Genomic DNA, 16,329 nt, shown 5'->3' with positions numbered 1-16,329 from the left:
ACACCACAGCTCATGGCAATGCCGGAATGTTAACCCACTGAGCAAGGCCAGGGATTGAACCCACAACCTCATGGTTCCTAGTCGGATTCGTTAACCACTGCGCCATGACGGGAACTCCTAACGAGACTACTTTTAATCCTTCATTCTCTCTGCAAGTTGCTGTTTTTGACAGTTATTCTTTTTCTTTCATTTTTTGAGTTTTAGGGCCAAATCAGTGGCAAATGGAAGTTCCCAAGCTAGGGGTCAAATTGGAGCTACAACTGCTGACCTATGCCACAGCTGCAGCAATACAGGATCCAAGCTGCATCTTCAACCTACAGTACAGCTCATGACATACTAGTTGGATTCATTTCTGCCACACAACTTGCACAGATAACTTTTTCAAATTAGGGAAGTTCCCATCTATTCCTTACTTGCTAAGAGATGTGAGCAAAAATAGTTATAAAATTTATGGGTTCATTCCTTCCTCCCTTCTTTCCTTCCTTTTTCTTATTCTCTTTTCTTTCATTTGCACCATTACCATGATCATATATAATCTCTTTTTCCTTTTAATGTTCTAATATGATAAGTTTACTGATGAATTTTAATAGTAAACTACCCTTTAAATTTTGAGGTAAATCCTATTTGGTCATGAGGTATTATTATTTTACTATATTACTAAAAGTTATGGTTAATTTCTCAATAAGGATTATTTTACCCCCCATTTGTAGGAGAGACTGACTTACAGCTTTATTTATGACTCAGGTAGTAGATAGCTTTTGTGACTATTCCATATTTTTTTTAATGTTCATTTTCTTTGATTTTTAACAAAATGTACATACTGTGAAATTTCTGGTCACAACTTTCTGTGGGGCATATGCTAAAGATTTTATCTGTGACTGCGACTGACAATTTTATCTAGAAGTTTTTGCCTCGTGTATTTTAAAGCCATGTCGTTAGATGCATTGAGATTCACGATTGTTATAGCCTCACATTTTATCTTCTCAATTATATAAAATATCCATTCTCATCATTTCAGTAATCATCTTGAACTTTACTTTGTGATACTGACAATGCTATACCCAAGTTTTTAGCATGTGTCAAGTTTTTTTTTTATAATCTGTTTTTTAAGCCTCCTATGCCATTTTATTGTGTATGTATATGTGTGTATGTATGTGTATATATATATATATGCATACATAGACATATACATATATATGTATTGTATATATAGTATATATCTTACCTTTAAAAGGAGGTGTGTATATATATAAAATCTTTATAAAAGATTTTAGTTTACATTTCATTTTTTACCAAATCTGGGACTACTTTGTCTTTTATTTTGGCCAGTCCCCATCTATTATGACTATTACATTTGGTACCAACTCTTGACATCTGACTTTACTTTTCTAGTCACTCATAACTATGCTCTGGCTTGGAGATAGCTGTTGAATAATGTGTGAACTAAGGATGGGGACAGGCACATGGATGAATTGACCCATGTGACTACCCAGGGAGGTGGCCTACCTTGTTGGCTGCTATGAGGCCCCCAGTTGTGCCCTGTACTTATCAAACTCCTGAAGCTGGTCCTACATTTTACAACTCTTTTGCATTTATTTTGGGCTGTGATTAACTTCTCCAATCTTATCTTATTTATCTTGCACAAAATCTACATAGTTCCTAATCATCAATAGCACTTCTTGTTTTTCAGCTAGTTATGAGCTAACTAACTGGGGGTTTTGTTTGTTTGGGTGGTTTTTTTGTTTGTTTGTTGGTTTTTTGTTTTTTTTAATTCCCCTATAGGTAGTAGGGTAGTGTAATATCACTTCTATCATTTTTGCTAATGCCTTAAAAGGGCTTCCTGCCTTACTTTCAGTAAATGGCCTACAAGATGCTACAAGTTATGACTTCTGATTTTGTTCTGACTCTCTACACTCCCCCCAACTCACCCCTCCCCTACTGGGTTACCTACTTCAGCCACACCAGCCTCCTAGCTCTATTTCAGGTGTGCCAGGTGTGCTTCTTGCACTTGCTTCTACTTTTGCCTGGATAACTTTCCTCTCAGATACTTTCCAGTTGCCATCTCTCATCTCCTCAAGTTATTACTTCAAGGCCACTTTCTCAGTTATGGCTTCTCTGCCTATCGAGCCTCAAATTTCCAATACACAATCCCTTGTCTTCTTTGCCTGCTTTTCTTCTTTTCACCTTATACTTACCTCTAACAGTCTATGGGACTTTTATGTTTTATCTTAGTTATCAATCTTTTTTCTCATCAGAATGTAAACTCTCTGAATGCAGAGATTTTTGTCAGCTTTATTCATCTCTCTTTCACTAATGTTTAGAACAGTGCTTGGCACAAAGAACACACTCAGTAGATATCTCTTTAATTAATTAATACTTTTCTAGGATTTCAAAAGAAAAAACGAGACTGTGGAACATGTTCACTATACTGCTATGCTTGTGCTTAACAACCTCCCAAAGAAGCCAGCATTCACTGCCCTGCCTGTTCTCTAGGGGACCTTCGCTATTTGATTTGCACATTGTATGAAGTAAGTTCTAGAAAGATTCCAGGGGAGCAGATGAAGAAAGGGAGAAATTAGACATAAGAAGGAAAGTTTTCTCTTGGGGAAAAAAAATTTGCGTGGGAGAATGGTTATGTGGGTTTCTTTAATCAAAAACAAAAAAAGGGACTGCATCTTATCCTCTTTGACTCTCCTTGATTTGGGAGAAACTGATGAGGTATAGCAAGATAAATAAAGGAATAAAGAGCTAATCCACAAGAGAGAAGACTGTTTTATTGCTCTTACACAGATGTCTGTCCTTACAACACAGGATATTTTTTTTTTCTTTGGGGAAGGCTGGGAATAGGGGTAAGGGAGCAGCAATTTAAATTGGAATCTCCAGGCAGTCTGTGTTTTGGAATTAGCATTGCATTATTTTCCTGGCTACCCACCCCCTCGTGTCTTTTAGTTGAGAAACATTTGCCCTGGAACAGCACAGAGTTTGCATTAGCATCCCTGAGGATAGAACTTTGACCCCTCAGACTAAGGAAGCTACAAATGGAAAATTCCAAGTTGCTATACTCTTTTATTTTCATGCTAATGCTTCTGCAGAGAGTATTTAAAGAAACAGATGCACAAGAATAATAAAGGGTCCAGGACTAAGAACTCCTCTGACAACAGTGAAGTATTTTTCCAACACAGTCTTGTATCTATCAGTGCTTGCTAAAGTCCAGAGGGGTGAAGGTGAAACCCTGGTTTCATTTTATAGAAAAGACGAACTAGCATTGACACAGAGAACCCTGGGTCTGTGTTTCAAATCCTGATTGTATTTGAGAGTTGTATACTTTTCATTTTACTTCTTCTGCAGCCTATACTACTCGACTCTCAAAGACAGGTGAGCATACCCTGCAGTAAAAGGCCTTGGGGAATGATTTCTTAGTCGAGTTGCCAATCCAAACCTGAGTTCAACAATATTCATCCTTTCTTCAGATCCAGCCTAAAGGGGACCTACTGTACTTTCAGCCCCCTAGCAACTCCCTTTATATTCTGTACAATCTCTCTCCCTCCATCTCCTTCTCTTTTTAAGAATAACTTCATCCTGGGATTAAATTATCAAACAGAAGACCTATCAGAGCACTGCACTCTGCAAAGCCAAAGTCTCAACATTCCTAAGATGCAAATGAAACATCTTTTACTTGACCAGAGGCATACTCCTCAGAGAGGCAGCTCCTCAGAAAGGTAAACTCCTCATAACTAACAGCTGCTTGGAGGTTTTTTCTCACACTTACTCCTCACCTATATTAGGGCCAGAAATTAGAGAAGAACTCCTCTTGGTTCCTCCACAAGTTCTCTTTCACACTCTGTAACAGCCCAGGGTGGGGGTGGGGGTTCACTCCAGCTTTGTCACCTATACATATGGTTTCATTCCAGTGGTGGCTTTAGAATTTTCATATCCAAAGTGCACAGAATCAAGAATTGGGTGGAAATATGTGAGTGGAGAGAGAGAGAGAGGATGGGAAATTTGTTTTGAAACTGTGTTTCTGTATTAAGCACATGTTTTTCTTCTGGTTTGTAGGTGTCCATGAGGTGATTAGGAGAAAGTGCTCTTAGACATTTGGAAATACAGAAGGGGAAAGTAGAGCCCTTCCTTTACCCCAAGCAAAGAAAGCCTAGCAGTGGCCATTCCCATGCAATAGGATAAAGCCAGCTTTCTCCTTTCACCCACTTTCTTTAAACTCAGTTCTCGCCTTCATCCATCCAAACCACTTCCCCATACCACAGTCCTCCCTCATCTCTTCCTTTTCTGTACTCCTGCATTGACCTTGACCTCTGATTTCCATGTGGAGGGGCTTCATTCTCCATTTAGACTATAGGATTCCTGAGGGCAGAGCCCACAGCTTCTTCTGCATTTCCCATAACCTTCAGTGCAGGGTTCCTCTCAAAAAAACCAAAGTTGGCTGACTGATTGAAGAAACAGAAAGAGGTCCCTACAGTGACCTGGAGCATGTGGAATTCTGATCAAGGGAGGTGCAAAGTCAAAAAGCCCAATTCTGCACCCTTCATAAAGTACACACATCCCAGCAAATCCAAGGTTATTGGAAAAGTAACAGCCCTGTTCCTTGACCAGCCCCAATCAAAAATTTCATTAGAATGGATAAAGAACCAGAGCAGTAAATATTAATGGCTGGAAGGGGGAACTGGAGGACAGAAGGCTGGACCAAGCAGGTGTTCACCTCACTCAATTTGAATCCATTTGCAGCCAACAACATCATCGTTTGGCCTTCTTGAGCTCGCCGACAGGCCATTTTTCATGATTTTACCATTTCTGGCCAAACGAAAACTTTTTAATTAAATGTACCACACGATTCCAGATGTTTGTTTATTTGTTCCAAAAAGGTTGTAAAAGCTCTACATGAGCAAAAACCTGGGGCAAGGATAAAGTTCTCTCTAAGAGACAGGGAAACAAATGAGTCAGAAGAACAGGGCCTGGGAAGTGAAGGCCAGGCAGCGCTCTCTGCAGAACAACCTAGACCAAAAGCATTGGCTTCAAAGAGCTCCCTTCCAGAAACCAAAGATTCAGGAACAAAACACACTGGGCCCTTATTAGTTTTTAAAAGAATGTAGTTCATTTTGAGCCAAAGTTGGGAACAAGAACATATTTTTGTGGCTGCTCTGCCTGCCTATTTTATGTTTGTTCCTGTTGCCATGAGCTCCACTACCTTAATGCCAGCAGTCTTCCATTAACAGGCCAGATTAGAGCTCATGCCTCAGTGGGAGTGGAGAATCCTGCAACTGGGAGAGTGAGAGGGGTACAGGCAGAGATTACAGCTTCCCACAAACCATGCCTGCTTCCTCGCAGCTATCTGTTCTCTGGTACTTTCTCCCTCTAACAATAATCAGTCATTAAGTCAGTCAACTGCATTTGCTGTGGAATGGTTTTCATATTCCTTCCCTGTCCTCTGTTTTCCCAGCCAGCCAGCCACTCCATCTTTCAGCATAAAATGCTGGATTATTCCTCAGTTATACTAACTGAGGCTGGGCTTGAAAATGTTGGTCTCAAAAGCCAACAACTGACTCTTTGAATAACATGGGGAGGATAAGATCTAACTGTCCATTTTCTCTGATGCCTAAGCCAGGGATCCCCTGCAACCAAACCATCAGCAACCTCAAACCACCATGGCCCCAATGGCCAGAAGATTCCCTTTACATCCCTCATCCTTGCTCCACTGGCAGTATCCTGGCCCCAGCTGTCTTCCCCATCTGTTATCAAATTACCCCTAAATTACCTTTTCTTGAAACCTGCTCTTTGGAAGCAGTACAGTCTACAGTCACATATCTTGGGGTCAAGAAACCAAAGCTTCTAAAACTGGACAAAACACCCTTGGATGCCATTCCAAAGTGGGTTCCTCAAATCCCAGCTCTTGTCTTTCTAGTCCTCTTGCACACTGTTTAAAGATTAATTATTACATAATACTCTTTTAAATCAAATCCAGATGCTTCTGCCTATTTAAGACCTGTCTAAATAAGAATCCACTTTACATAAGTCAACTTTTTTTCTGAAATTTTCAAAACTGGGTTCTGGAGTTCCTGTTGTGGCTCAGGGGAAATGCATATAACTAGTATCCATGAGGATGCAGGTTCAATCCCTAGCCTCACTCAGTGGGTTAAGGATCTAGTTTTGCCATAAGCTGTGGTGTAGGTCACAGGCACAGCTCGGATCTGGTGTGGTTGTAGCTGTGGCTGCAGCTGTGGCCAGCAGCTACAGCTCTGATTTGACCCCTACCTGGGAACTTCCATATGCTGTGGGTACAGCCCTGAAAAGATAGACGAATAAGTGAATAAACAAACAAAAAAACTGGGTTCCTTCCTCCAGGCAGTTCTATCTATTTTGACCTTTTCTTTACCCATCTCCTTTTTCTAGAATGGTCTTCTTTTGCTCTTCACCTACCCATGCCCTACTTGTCCTTTAAAGCTCAAGGCCAACACCCTCCAAATAGCCATACCTGACTATTTTCAGCCTTTACTGATTCCCTTCTTTTCTAATCATTTTTAGCAGTTATGGCTTTTACCAAGTAAGGTGACACTCACTGAAATAATACATAATATGTGCTTGGCTGGCATTGCTTCATTTTTGGTATCTCCTCAATCAAACCATAAATCCTTATAAGACAGATACCATGCTCTCTGTTTGAGTGTTCTTCACAAAACCTAACACATACTTTGTTCACAGGGGATACTAAATAAAGACATGTTCGGGGCAGTACTGTTCATCTCAGGAATCATGTTTGACAACATCCCCAGCTCTTTCTTTACAACATAAGGAGAGGAAATAGTTCATGACCCTAAAACTGTGGGACATTTAGAATCTTCAACCCTGCCAATTCCAGACCTTATTTTTTTAAAAAGAGAGGGGTATGTTTTTACCACTTTTTTTTTTTAAATTTGGACTGTCTGTTGGGAGAAGGGTTATCTTCTGACTTCTCATCCTATAGAAATAATGTTTATTACTGTTGGGAATGTGGAGCTAGATCCGTTTTTCCCTCCTTGCTTTGCTTCTGGAATGGAAGCATCAAGTCCGTGGCCCTTCTGTATTTGTGAGTGCACCACAGTTCTGCCCAAAGAGTAGAGAGAAAGCAATTGCAGAAACTGCAAATGAAAAATCATCCTTGGAGAAAAAGGATAGGAAATGGACCCCTACGGATTTCAAATGCTTAAAGGAGGTTGCTTAAAGTTCCTGGCGAAAGTCCATGCCAGTCTTGGTAATAGTCTAACAGATTCATCCATCTTCAGATTCCACTTGGCTAGCTCTTCCATCACTGCCACCTTCCCAGACAGCGAGCACACACGTGCACATCTATCTATATATATGCGGAAGTTTTAATCTACACCACCCTCCATTCCAATCCAACCAGCCCCACTCTGTACAGAGTGAAGCTATTGACCCTGCAAAGCAGCAGCGAGATGAATTTGATGACCCAGACTAGAGTTTTTAAACCATTTCAGCAAGGTCTAGAATCAAAGGAAAGTACAATTTATTCAGCACTTAGTAAAGTCCTTTTACTTAGGAATAGAGAGCATACACTGAAAAGAGACTCCTGCTGCCACGCAGATAAAATAAACCTGTCAACCACAACTGTCAAATCACCAGTCACCTCGATTAAATAAAGGAAACTTGAGCATCTCTCAGCATCTGCGACTTTCACCAACATTCTAAGCCCATGAAAGCATTAGGAGGGGGAAGAAAAACTAAAGGAAGTGGTTCCATTGACAGTGTCACCAGAGGAAAGTATTTTACATCATTAGAAAATGCTAATAAGAGCCCTACACAAGGAACCCACACATTCTTCCCCCATACAGCCAAGGCAAAGCCATGGTATAGAGTCTGAGAAAGGGGAGCCAGCTGGGCACTTGTTTGGGCACGACCCACAGACCAACCATGTCCCTGTTGGTGAGGTGTGCTTCCTGGTCAATTGCCACGGTGATTTTCTTTTCTTCTTTCTTCTCTATCTCCTTCTCCCTCTCTTGCTCTCCCTACCCCACCCCACTCTGTACTCCTTTATTTCAAGGCTTTCAATACACTTTCCATAGAGGAAAATTGGATCCATCATGATTCTATGAACCATCAATGAATTGATCATGGTTCTTTGGGAGAAAGCATCCAATGGTTAGCTCCTTTGAAAGACTAATCAACTAGAAGGCAACAAATAATCGGGCTGCCTTAGTCATGTATCTGGTCTTTGGTGAGACCTGCCTGGCAATGTCAGCATAACCAGCAGAATGCTTATTCCATTTTTTTCAAAGGGTCAGTGAGAACCAAGAAATAACAGACAAAAAAATACTCCTTAATGCTGAACTGGTAAGATAAACTAAATAAATGCACCTATTTTCTTTGAGTCTTTGCTATTATGCTGTGTAGATTTTGTTTATAATGATCAAACCTACTTAAGCTTTCACATTCCCTGTGGGTTGACAGAACAAGATGGTAGAAATATAAAAAAAGAGAAAGAGAATTTTAAATTGTCTGAAAGAGACAGGTTGCCTCCAAAGCCTCTAAGCCGAAAACAAATTGCGATGAAGTTTAGTTATCAGGCATCCCATTGTGAGCCCTCCTGGAAGTACTCTGCTTGCTGGCATACAGTTTTTCTGGCCAATTCACCACATCCCAAATACCTTTGCTTACATTAACACATCTTCACCCATATCCATATAATTTTGCTCTTATTCATTTCACTTTGCCTTATTTAAATAGTTGAAGCACAACCCTGAATTTATGGCTTCTGTGAAAATGTATTTTATGATATCTCAGGCTAAAACTGTTTGAAAAATAAAAATAAAAAATGCCTGCAGTTTTTCTTTCCATCTTTTTCTTCTTTTCTTGGATGATACACATTGAGCTGTTTCATAAAGAAATACAGAAAAATCAATTGCTTAGCATAAAATGCAATTCACATTAAAGAAACTGCAAACGATAACTAATTATGATAACTTGCTATGTAAATCACTCTCTGACAGTCGCAGCAATCAATTTCAAACACAAATAGACCAAGCCCCTGGTTGAAGAAGAGGATGAGTTTCTAACAATCCTGTCAATAAAAATAATGGCATGATTGCCAAAAATGGAAAGAGGTAGGGTATTATCATCTCCAAGCAAGTTTTCATAACAGATTTCCTCTCAGTTTTTGCCTTGCTTTCTTTCATTCTTTTAAAGTCCATTGCTCAATATGACAAGCTAACTGGCACATCCTCAAGTAGTTAAAAAAAAAAAAAAAAGAAGTAGTAATTCAGGGATGATCACTGGGTTTGCAATTCCTTTGCAAAATGTGTGTGCCAACCATTGGAATGGACCCACAAAGCGGTAGTTGTTGGAGAGGTCAGATTATGGTAGAAGTTTATCTGCCTTAACTGGGCATCACCATTCCCTCCAGAGGTTTTCTCTGCAGCTCAGAGGAGAAATTGGAAACTACATTTCCCAGAATTCCCACAGCGCACGGTGTGGACCAAAGTGAAACACTGAGTATGATTTGGAAATTCAGAGAAAAGGAGAGCCAAGGCTACTGTGTGGGTGGTTCTAATGTTGGAAGACCTTCTTGAGACTCACAGCCCCATTGGTGCTGCAGACTAAGAAACTCAGGAGGAGATTCCCAGATGTTCCTGAGATGCACATAAACTTCAGCAACCTCTTGAGAATCACTGGCCCAGGGCTGAGGGGGAGACCCTGGGTGGCACCTTCGCCAACTATCAGTCAGTCCTTTGCTGGATCTATTAGCCTTACACTAAAGCCCCTCATAATTTGAATACATAGTGTGTCTTCTATTTTCCTTGTCTGAATTCAGACTGATAGCCTAGTATTTTTCCCTTTGGTTTTTCAAACTTTCTCTGCTCCCAAATGCATGGGTTTGTAATTTTTTAAAAAAGGGTGGCAGATTTGCAGCAACATGGATACAATCAGAGATTATCATATTAAGCAAAGTAAGTCAGAAAGAAAAAGGCAAATACCATATGATACGACTTATGTGCAGAATATAAGCTACAACGCAAATGAATGTACCTATAAAACAGAAACACACTCACAGACATAGAGAACAGACTTGTGGTTGCCAGGGTGTGAGGTGAGGTGGAGGAGGGATAGACTGGGAGTTGGGAATTAGCAGACGCAAACTCATATATATAGGATGGATACACAGAAAGGTCCTACTGTATATTCAATATCCTGTGATAAACCATAATGGAAAAGAATATGAAAAATAATGTATATGTGTGTATATGAATCACTTTGCTGCATAGCAAAAATTCTCACAATATTACAAAACAACTATACTTCCAAAAATTAAAAAATAAAAATAAAAAGGGTGGCAGGTGGGGAGTAACAGAAAATTCTTTTGACAGAAATAGGCAAGGTTTCTGTACTTTGCCACAGCCCACAGCCTTTGCACAGGATTTGGAAATCCACCTGTGGCAGTGAACATTCCCAGGTCATGCCTCACCCTGTACTTCCTCTCCTTTTCCTTCCAGCACAATGCCACAGTGAGTCCTGCCCTTGCTTCATGTATCCTGTGTAAAGAACAAATGTTTGGGGTGGCCTGGGAATCAAGGACACAGGGCTTGGATTTTATTTTTTTCCTTCTCTCTGTTGCTGAGTGATTCGGCCTCCCCTAGCAATTCTTAGTGGTGTCTTCCTCTGTTAAACAGAAATAATAAATTTACCTTCCACATTTTATAGGGTTGTCTTGAGGATGGCACTGTCTCTGCTCTAAGTAGAAATGTTTTCCAAAAAGACACAATGGTCTGTACAGGTGCAAATCCTACTTCTAAGGCTACCCAGTAAAGAGTGGCAATACCTGGCATGCAGGGGTATGTCCTATACATGGAACATATTGAAAGAAACATTTCTCTAACAAACATTCCAGCATTCCTCAGAATGTGGCCACCCACTGAGGATGTAGCTTGCAGACTGTCACGAGGTAGCATGTGGGGTCACTGACATACTCCCATGCCCTCCATGCTCTGAAGACAAGTTCAGACTTACAGAATTCTCTGATTTCAAGTGGACCATTCCGAAACCATATCTTTCCCACAACCTGCATCTTACTGAGAGCTAGCCCCTTCTTTTTACTTTTTTTTTTTTTGGAGTGTTCTTTAAGAGTATTTATTAAAAAACTTATTTAGAGGGGGGTCTCAAAATTTTCAGAGTTAAGGCACGAAGCCCTGTTTCTAACTTTAGAGGTAGACTATAAAGTATTACTGGGAAATTTCTATAGGACATGATAATGTCCATATGACAATGTATTATATTTTGTTTATTTGACTAGCATTTGGAGATCAAGTTCTGCTCCTTGACTTTCCCCAGAGTGAGAGCCTGCGGTGATGACCCATCTAGCCCCTTCTTTGAGAGCTTTTGTTCTAGTAAAATAATTCCATTAGTTTCTTCAATTCATCCTATTCCTTTCTACCACCCAAGCACCAGAGTTTGAAAAGTATAACATTAAAATAATTATCTACTTGGAAATTATGCAGTATGGCTAAGTGCTATCTGGCAAAGAACCAATAGATACAGCTCCCATCTGAGATGATTTGGGTTTCTGAAAGCAACAGAGTTGAGGTCTGAGGTCCACCAGGCTCGCCCTTCAGTATATACTCACCCCAAAAGCAGATGGGTTTCCCTTCTCAGATGCTATCAAGTTACTCTGCAATTTACATGCTATCAAGTATTTAGATGCCAACAAGAGGTATGTAAGTCACTGACTTTGCCCTGAGTTTCTATCACTCATCATTTACTGAGCAAATATTGATTGACTTCTGATTAAGTAAGAGGTCCTGTGCCAGGCACTGCAGATAAAGTGCTGAGTAAACAGATACCAGCGCCTCCATTAGCCCCCAAGAGCTTTAGCCTATCTAGGAAGCCAGCCCCTGAAAAGGGAAAACTGACCTAATGGATAGGGTGGGATCAGAGGAGTCTTCCTTTGAGCTATGGTAATTAAGCTGATCCCTGAAGAATCAGTAGGACTCAGTGATATGAAAGAAAGAGGGTCAGAACCTGTACCGCCCCACTCAGGGTACTTTCATTTATGAGGGGGTCAAAGCATGCATGTACCTGACCCCTCTCATTCAAAGCAGAATATGAGCATAGCACAAAGGAAATAGAAACAAATATTACAAGCACCTCAAGCAGGGGGGAAAAGATTGATACAGGTAAGATGAGGAAAAATTCATGCAGGAAGCACAAAGTACTGGGCATCACTACCTTTGTGAGGTTTGGGTTGTAAGTTACAGATGGAAAAATAGAGTCCTCTGTCTCCTGATCATTATTCTATACCCAGACTCCCTTTGCATTTGACTCTTAGGACATGAATCTGGCACCTATCATACGTGACATTGGAAGTTACAGAAAAGGACAAGCAAAGGGAAAATGGCATGTATAGAAAAATAGCAATTTGCGCATGAACTACTGCCCACCAGTTTGTGGAGTCGTTGGTGCGGAATGTAAAGAGATTGGGAACCGGGTGAATCAAAAATTATTTGCAAATAGAATTTCCACTTAGGACTTTGTAGACCAAGTTTCAGACATCATGGAGGATTTCGCTTGGGAAAGAATTAACGTAATCTGCCTTCCCAATAGGAAACAACCTCTCTGGATAAATGTTTGGAGACTGTTTCCATGAAGATATTAACAAATGACACTCAAATGGTTTGGTGATTTATGTGGTTAGAAATTTAGAATAATTCCTTCAAGTTAAATACATATTTTAAAAATGGCATTACGTGGTTTCATTCTAGTTGCTGAAAACTATGGCTTTTCTCATTTGTCACTGCATGGTTCATGCCAAGGTAAAATATATCGGTCTCATATTTTCCCTACACAGATCAGTCCAACAGTAATTCAGCCTAATGAGCTCTGTAGGCTCCCTCTTTACTGGTCTCCTCATGACCATAAGCCCAAAGACCTAGCCATTGTTTCATGATGCTGACTTGCTTGCTCTTTTTAACATCCAAGTACTTAGCACTGATCAGGCAACCAATGTATTTGATGCATTAAGTGTGCACTAATTGCCAGTAAATCAAGACATCTGTTCTTGGCTCATGTAAATGTTTTTCCCACTGATGTTGGGCTCTAAGGTCATCCAAGGGTGCCTATTTTCACTTTAACCATTTGAAACATTTCTTCATATTCCAAATATTACCCAAAATATCTTCAAAACTTCTTATTTTATATTATATTTCTCCAAAGGTTAGCTTTCTTATTTTACTGTTACAATGACAGATGACTTTTATCCTATTACTGATGACTATTACATATTGGGTCAGGTCCTCCTGTTGTGAAGTCTCAATTTCCTGGCCAGATCAACTGAAGTAGGCTTGAGGGCTCTGATACTTTAGTTCCTATTCATGTAATCAATAAGATATACAGTAAAATTACTCTTACTCAGATACGAGACCAATAAACAAATACATGAGAATATGATGCTAGGCTTAATTTGTTATTCCTTCTAGATAAGGTATTATTATTATCTGCTTAGAGGAATCCTTCCCTTAAAAAAAAAAAAAAGTCTCTAACGGGATATACTCAAAACCTTCAGCTCACGCCCCTCAAAATATAACATGTTGACAGCTATTTATTCTACCTGACTTTGAGCAAAATTGACTTTCACAGATTTGACACTTACTGAATGGAATCACAGTTGAACCCTAATTGAACCAACACATACTTAAATGTAGAAAAGTTCTACTGAGCCCAGACATCAAACAGACAACACAGGTCCAAGTCATAGATACTTAGAACACCGTATAACTCTCTTGATCATTTCCTGCAGAATATAAGTGCCCCATTTGCCCAGAGCCCACATGTCTTTCTTAGAGGATCAGCTCCACCACTTTCTGATCATCTTTACAAGACTTTGCTCCTACCCACCCATCCTGCTGTGCAGCTTGGATGATAAAGCTGGAACAGCCCTTATTCAATGTCCCCTGCGTGTACAAGGAGAGTCTCCTGCTTAGAGAAATGGTATTTAACATACGTAATGTCCTCAGTATAAGCCCGTTCTTACTTATCCTTGGAGGGTAGATTCATAACTAGAAAACATGACTGTGGTCATTACCAGAATAACACAGGGTACATCACATGGTCTCCACTTGTCCTAACCAACTTCAAGCAAGGCGACAGCCTAGTCCTTGGTCTGAGCAGCCAGGTTTAGAGATAAGGCACATTTAAATTCTATTTCTTGCAGACTCTATGAATACAAGTCTTTGGAAGAACTCCGTAAGCCAAATTAATGTTTCGAGAATAAGAGAATTCAGAGAAAACTGCAAATTGGAATTCCCTTTGGCTGTAATGTACAGTTCATGCTTTTCAAAATTACAAATTTCAACTATTATCCTCCCAGAGAGTGACACTTTTACAAATATTAGTGAGTTTCCCAATTTCTCGCCATCACTTTCTCTGGAGGTAATGACCTCCTTAGGAATTTTTAAGGGCGATCATCTCTTTATTTAAAGAAAAATATCAGAAAATTATATTCTACCCTGGATTCATTTGCCTTTCCAATAGACTGCCACTAAACTCTGTTTAATATGAGTTAACATCACTAGGCTTAACAGGTATGGTTTTTTCATCAAGGACTTGAGAAGCCCTGTGTTCCTTCCAAAGTGCTGAGATAGGAGTCATGAGCCCAGAGTTCTGCACAGACCAAGGTCCCTCCCTGCAGCCACCAAGAGCAGTAAAAAACAGAGTTCCTACCTCGGTGACTGGTGAGTTCCCTGGAAGCTGAAGGCAGGGGTGTGTATTGGCTCTTTGGAGAGGGAGCACCACAGTCACTGGAAGCCTGCATGATAAAAGCACATCAACATGAAGCAACATCAAACTCTACATACTTCAGTTTACCAAACTTGTCTCCTTTGGATCTGGGTTTGGAGAAAATAATTACGAACCAAGACTCTTTCTAAGAAGCAAGGGTTGTCTGTGTTGAGACAATACTCTGTATAAGTGGAGGGTCGACTACAAAGCTTCGAGGGGACTAGGTACAGGTGGAAGGGCTCTGAGACAAGAGGACAGTTTGTTTATTGTGCTGAACTGTGAGGAGGAGGAAGAGAAGGAGGAAAAAAGAAGTCAAAGGCAGGAAATGATACAGACTGAGATTTCTGTCATAGGCCTTGTTCCAGTGATTCCCACATATTAAATGCTCATTGTACATAGATTTCCATGGAAACTAGCAAGGAAGCTAAGCTTTGCCCCCAGGATAGAAGGGACAAACAGGGCTAGTGTACATGGGCCCAGTGGCATGGTGACAGTGAGAAGGTGAATGATAAGATCCAGAGGCATGAAGTAACCCCAAAGAAGGACACAAACCATTACAGACCCTGCAACTGAGCTTCTGGCTGCGTTTAAAAATAACACTGAAAAACTCATCTGAAATTTGAAATATAATTGTTATCAACAAAACTTTGCCATTTTAAGGCCTAAAAGAAAATGATATGATGCTTATTGATGAAGATGATTTTTATTGTACACAAAGCTCTCTCACCACCTGATTCTACATGGTATGACCCAGGCTGCTAACTCTGTCCCTAACACTCCATCTATGAGGACTAAGGCAGGAGGCAAGAACTATATCTGTGGAACCAGTTGTCACTCAGAGCTGATGACCAGATGTCACATTCAGAGGGTGGCTGCATGGAGCAAAATGCATCACCACTGCGACTCTACCGAGACTTCTGAGTCAAATGCTATTTTTTTTTTTTTAATATCCAAAAAAGAACATCTGCTAGGATCAAAATCCTAAGCTTACAACCTTTCCAAGCTTCATGAAAAAGTAAATTTCATCAATGCTACATATTTCTTTCTGGGAAAGGAAATACCTTCTATGGGATATATTTGCCCTGATAGGAGCAGGTCTTTTCTCCAAAGAGATTATCTACATTATAGGAATCAAAACTAAGTAGGAGATTAGACCTACTTGCTAGGGAAAAAAAAAAAAAAAACCTTTTAAACCCCGTTTCTGACATTTCAGCTGTTTGATTAAGCGGCTTTCAGTGGAGACAGAGAAAGAGTTCTGAATGGTGCAAAATCTGAAGCCCTGTCCCTAAGGTGGAGACAGGCTTCAGGTAGCATTACTTCACTCCAGTGGCAACGGAAATACAATGTGCTTAAAGTTTGATCCAAGGGTATTGAGTCCAAAAAGATAAAAAAGTTCAGTTGCTAAGAAAAATGTTTTTAAAAGTACATAAGACTTGCTAGATTCTGCACCATTAGACATTTGAGATGCTGCACAATGTAAAAGCGTGAGAAATTAGATTAAAATTCAAACACTAGAATCAGCAGGTGTTTCCCCATTTGGCATTCAAAGTCTCCTATAAT

General features: G+C 40.1%; 1 long non-coding RNA gene across 5 annotated transcripts in view; it reads right to left on the bottom strand.

The window, feature by feature from the left end:
- The window catches only part of LRMDA, a 1,093,708-nt gene that overhangs the window by 212,269 nt on the left and 865,110 nt on the right, over window positions 1-16,329 (bottom strand). For 4 of the 5 annotated variants that reach the window (XR_002338556.1, XR_002338557.1, XR_002338561.1 and 1 more), the window contains one exon: window positions 14,713-14,797. The exons of the other annotated variant lie outside the window; for it this stretch is intronic. This is a non-coding gene — a long non-coding RNA (leucine rich melanocyte differentiation associated). The remainder of the gene's footprint in view (window positions 1-14,712; window positions 14,798-16,329) is intronic. 5 annotated transcript variants of the gene reach the window in all.

Source organism: Sus scrofa, chromosome 14 (assembly GCF_000003025.6).
Source record: "Sus scrofa isolate TJ Tabasco breed Duroc chromosome 14, Sscrofa11.1, whole genome shotgun sequence".
In the NCBI taxonomy this organism is placed as follows: Eukaryota; Metazoa; Chordata; class Mammalia; order Artiodactyla; family Suidae; genus Sus; species Sus scrofa.
Note: the sequence above shows the minus strand (reverse complement) of the source record. Positions and strands in the feature narration are given on the sequence as shown.